This window comes from Helianthus annuus, chromosome 1 (genome assembly GCF_002127325.2).
Source record: "Helianthus annuus cultivar XRQ/B chromosome 1, HanXRQr2.0-SUNRISE, whole genome shotgun sequence".
NCBI classification, from domain to species: domain Eukaryota; kingdom Viridiplantae; phylum Streptophyta; class Magnoliopsida; order Asterales; family Asteraceae; genus Helianthus; species Helianthus annuus.
This window is the reverse complement of record NC_035433.2, coordinates 99,983,133-99,989,132: the sequence shown is the minus strand read 5'-3', so window position 1 is coordinate 99,989,132 and position 6,000 is coordinate 99,983,133.

Sequence of the window (6,000 nt, the reverse complement as noted above, 5' to 3'; positions counted from 1 at the left end):
AAGTCACTTCCACAGACAGTTCATCTATTGATCCCAAAAGTAACCTTAACAAAACAGAGTCAACTGAATCTGTTCCCCCTAAAAGAAAGCGGTCACGTAGAAATAGAAGGCCGAAAAGAAAGAATGCAAAAAGGGAAAACTTAACTCTCAAGCAAACAGAACCCAAGCTTAAGGGTAAGGTCACGGATACTTACTCTTGTGCTGATAGCTGTGAGTCGGGTTCCTCCAAGAACAAGCACACTCCAAAGTACTCAGTGTCAAATGAATGGAAAAGACGTGATCAGTTCTCGAGAATAACGCAAGCCAAACTAGATATCTTTTTCTCAAAAAGGCAAACATGTTTTAACTGTTGAATTCCGGGACACATCGCAAGAAATTGTGTTCATCGTCCCTAATACTCTAGGAACATGTACCATCAGAAGGCCGTGCACTCAAATTTCATCAAAAATAGACATCCCAAAGCAAGGCCTTCTGATAGAGACTAGAATCTTGCTAAACAGGAAAACCAAAAGTTTTTGAAAACAAACAGGTTTCAAGAAAAGAAAAAATCTTTTTCATCAAACAGAAGTGTCTCGGACACCAAAGATTGTAAACCTAAAAGTCCTGTTAGATCCCAGTCTCCGTGTTCGCAACCATCAACTTCTACCGCGCAGCCTAATACCACAAGCAACGATAAAAATCATATGTTCTTTCGCGAAGTTACCTACATAGATAGCGATGGTAAACTCAGGTCTTCTATGGCCTGGGTTCCAGTCTCTAACTGATTCCGTTTCATGTGCAGGAATAACTTTGGAGGGCTATCTTTAGACTTTGGTTTATCGATAGTGGTTGTTCTAGACACATGACGGGAGACATATCCCAGTTGAGTGATATCAAGATATTCGACGGTGGATCTGTCAACTTTGCTGGAGGAGAATCAGGAAGAATCACCATGAAAAGCACAGTCAAGAATGGCGTCCTCACCTTTTCAGATGTTAACTATATCCCTGAGCTTAAGTACAGTCTGCTGAGTGTATCGCAGATGTGTGACAAAGGAATGGAAGTTCTCTTCACGAAGAGTGGATGTGTTATCTTGAAACCAGGAATCCTCATACCTGAAGACTGGGTTCTGATAGAAGCTGAATGAAGAGGAAATGCCTACGTTATTGATATGAATAAAGCTCCTACTGATCAAGTTACTTGTTTGTTTTCAGAAATTGCTGAACATGATGCTATGCTATGGCATCGTCGGTTGGGTCACCTGAACACGAAAAATTTGAATCGACTAGCAAAAGGAGGTCTCATCAGGAACTTGCTAATCAAGGATTTCATGCAGATAGAGAAATGTGAAGCATGTGCTCGAGGAAAGCAGCATCGTAGGCCTCATAAGTCCAAACCTGTTCACACCACTTCAAAGGTCTTGGAACTGCTGCATATGGATTTATTTGGTCCGGTTAATGTACTCAGCATCGGGGGAAAGGCTTACTGCTTGGTCATCACATATGATTTTTCACGTTTCACTTGGGTATTCTTCTTGGAGCAGAAAAGCGAGACTGCTGGTTTAATTAAGAAATTTGTAATACTCATGGAGAATCAGTCGAATGAACATGTGAAGATTATTCGCTATGACAATGGGACAGAATTCAAAAATGCTGAGCTAAACGAATTTTGTGCCCTCAAAGGAATCGACCGTCAATACAGTACAGCAAGATCCCCTCAACAGAATGGGGTTGCAGAAAGACGCAACCGTACTCTCATTGAAGCTGTTCGCACAATGCTGATAGATTTAGGGCTTCCACTTATATTCTGGGCAGAAGCAGTAAATACAGCTTGCTACATTCAGAATCATGCCTTGATTAACAAGCGTCACATGAAAACTCCATATGAAATAGTTGAAGGTAAAAAACCCTCGGTGCAACACTTTCGCACTTTTGGCTGCCCATGCGTCCTTCTTCTCATGGACTCCAGAGGAAAATTTGAAGCTCGAGGAGATCCATGCTATTTCATTGGTTATGCTAAGAATACTTCTTATCGTGTGTACAACAAGGTCAAGAAGCAGGTTGTGGAAGCATATCATGTGGACTCGCTGGAAGAAAATCCAAAAGACGCTCGCATTGGCCCTGATTGGCTATATGATTATTCCTCCTTGTTTAAATCTTTTCCTATTCTGTCTGATGAAGTCGTTGTTGCAGGAAATACAACAGAAGAAATGCTTATTCCCATTGAAGATGAAGATGAGAATGTGCCATTGCAGAATTTAATCAGAAAACTCACTGTGAATCCATCAGGATTTGACAAAGAAAATACAGCACCAAGCCATTCCTCAACTTCTCAGGAGCCGCTTCCTGAACCTTCAACGGATAACCCCAATGGTGAAACCAACAACACTGAAGACTCTGCTGGACCGTCAAATGTTCAAGGAGCTTCTTTGTTTCAAGAATCAATTCCGTCTGATTGCACTGTAGATACGCATGTGATCAACCCCACTACACCAAGTGAGGGGGAGGCATCTGGAATAGCTTCCAGAAGCTTTTCAAATTTTCACTCTAATTTGCAAGCTCCTACAACAGCAATTCCACAGCGTGTTCAGGAAAGTCACCCAATCACGAATGTCATCGGCCTAGTATCTGCTGGCGTTCAAACCCACAGCAAATCTGGAGACATCAACACGTGCTTTTACTCTTGCTTCATATCACAGATTGAGCCTAAAAATATTAATGTTGCCTTGCAGGAACCTGGATGGGTTGACGCAATGCATGAGAGCTCAATCAGTTCGAACGGCTCGGAGTATGGAAACTTGAGAAGCTGCCCCAAGGAAAACGAGCCCTTGGCACACGATGGGTATTTCGTAACAAGCAAGATGATTCTGGTGTGATTGTGAGAAATAAGGCCAGATTAGTAGTCCAAGGTTTCAGTCAAGTTGAAGGTCTAGATTATGATGAAGTGTATACCGCAGTCGCTCATCTAGAAGCCATCCATATTTTCTTGGCATACGCATCCTTTATGGGCTTTACTGTCTATCAAATGGATGTTAAGATGGCATTTCTTTATGGGAAGGTTAAGGAAGAGATCTATGTTGCTCAACCACCAGGCTTCATTGATCAAGAAAAGGAAGGGTATGCTTACAAGCTGGACATGGCTCTGTATGGTTTGCATCAAGCACCTCGTGCATGGTATGCTACCCTAACAGAACATTTGCTCGCTCATGGATACACTCGTGGGATGATCTGTCACACCCCAACCGATGGAGGAATCATCGGGGCGCGGCACCGAGCGAAACAGATTGTCCAGAAGTTTCCACAACAACTATTATATAAATTCAGTTTAAATGATACGTCCCATACCGTATCCCAAATAAATAACAAGTTATCATAGAAAGCAACTAGGCAAATAATTCCGTTCCGACAACTCAGATTCAATTATTATTACAGATAAATGTTTATTATTTCTAGACTCCCTAGCCTCGATTTCGTCACCACGCGCCTAAGCACCCTAGCAACTTAAGCACCTGTCACATACGTTAAAATAAAGTCAATACATAAAATGTAAAGGTGAGCACACAAGTTTGATAATAGCATATAGAGTTCGAATAGTTTACGCATAACCAGGCACGTACACAGAGGAAAACAATGCATGTTAATTACCGACATGGGACCATCGATACCAACGACTGCGGGTTGACCGTCCGAGACGGTTCGCAATACATGATTACCACCGTAATCCATGCAAGTATTTGTCCTTAACAACCCCCGTGTGAACGGGTGCTGAGTCCAAACTATAGTACTATGTTGCTAAGGCAGGTGGTTAGCACTCCACGTGTAAACATAATAAACAGCATTCATTTAGTCAAGTAGCACATGCAATTTGGTTAGCGTTCAAATAGTTTGTGTTTGTTTGTGATTTGATAGGCAACGTATGTAACACCCAAAAGTGCTAAAAGCAAAAAGGGATCGAGTATACTCACAGTGATTGATTGTGGATTGAAGGGAGCACTGAGAGTAGGATTAGCCTGAATAGTTCGATAGCATAACAATAAGTAACGCAGAAAAGTAAACAAGTGTGGATGGATCGAATGGGCTGGTCGATAGAACGGCAGGTTCGATCGAACGGGCTGTTCGGTCGGCTGGTATGTCCGATCGGTAGGCTCGATCGGCTGGGCCATTCGAGTGGATTGTTTCTTCCTCTGGTGTGTTTATGTTTGAGGATTTGAACTTTTGAAGTTTTCATTGCAGCATTTGAGAACACCAAAGTGTTCCTACCTTTCAAGTCGATCAATCGAACGGTTCGTTCGATCGGCTAGCTCACTCGATCGGCTAGCCCACTCGATCGGCTAGGAACTTCAGAATTTGTTCTCAACTGAATGTCACTCGATCGAACAGTCTGTTCGATCGGCTGACATTCCCTACTACGAACGAGTTGTGAAAACGATTAAGTGTTGAAGCATAGTATCTCATGATCCGAACAGTAATGTTCACCAATCGAGTGACATATTCGACCAAACACTACTTCGTCAATATTATACCTCAAAAGTTTGGAAAAGTGAGACGCCATGTGCTAGCCGATCGGCTGGCCCGGTCGATCGGCTGGTGTGTCCGATCGGCTGGGCTGTTCGATCAGCCTAGCCGTTCAGCCAGCAAGTCTGACCTGGTCGGCCTTTCGTCTAACACTTGGTCGTCTGGTTATTTGTCATTATATCGAGGTAGTTTGATAACGAGTTGAACTATGATACCTTCGTTCTTACCCGTCTCTCCGGCTCGGACAGGAATCACCCAAGTCCGGCCGGTGAACGGTTCGGAACGTTGGTTTAGAGTCTAACCCAAAATCGGTGAACCTTGTATATAGAATCCGAATCTTGAACCTTTTAACTTGTTAGAATGATTAGTTAGCTGGTTCAAGCTCCGTTTCTAGTGGTTTAAAGGCATTGAGTGTAAAAGAGTTGAAAGAAAGTTGGGATTCCTTCTTTCAATCCTTCACAACTTGTGGATGTTTAGATCTTTGATAGATCTTAACTTGTTTATGTGGAAATCGGTTAGATCTAAGCTATTCATGGTTGAATGAGGCCAAAGTTTGATGTTCTTCAGGAACACCATGATGACATCACCCAAGAACACTTAGATCTTGGTGATTTCACGGTTAAAATCCAAGTTTTGAAAGATAGAAAGGTGTAGAATCAAGTAATGATAAAAAACGTACAAGAACTAGAGTGAAAACTTACCGGGATTGAGAGAAATCTGAGAAAAGGTGAAGAATAGGAGCTGGCCGGTCAGAACTTTCCAAAAGTGGAAATGAAGACAAGGACAGCCCTATTTATAGGCTTCCAAAAGAGGAAAGTGGCAGCCGATCGGCCAGGAGCTCCGATCGAGTGGGCTGCTCGATCGGCTGCCAAGATGCTAGCCGATCGGCTGGCCTGTTCGATTCGGGTGCCTCCTGTTCGATCCGCGACCCACTTCGAGTATTTCGCGACGATTTTCGACGTTTTGATTTCGATGGACGATGATACGAATACGACAGAGTTCCTAGTCAAATTACTTTTAATCCAAACCACTATATCTAACATACAATCTTCTATAAGTCAAGTTTCGATGTCGGTTTCGATTATGTTCAATTGCCTTTCGAGTTTCGATTCGATTTTCGATTGATTTGCTTGAATACCACCAAACATAAAGTAAACACGCACAAGTAACACCTAAGGCACACACACACGTATAACATTACCAAAATTCGCATAATTCGAGTCTCGAGTTCGATGATTGTTAGATCGGTTTGATTACTGATTAGTTAACTTTATCGCATTGTTACTTCCTATCATTCACAGTCGTAGATCGGTTTGCGTTAAAACACATTCGATTACTTCGATTCTTGGCTATTACAACACTTACTCCACATAATACAACTAAGACATAAAATCGACTATCTACAGTCAAAGAAAGTCAAAGTTGACTTGGACTTTGACTTTGACTTTGACATTCGAAAACACGCGGTGTTACATGATCGATCAGACATTGTTCATCAAACGTGTTG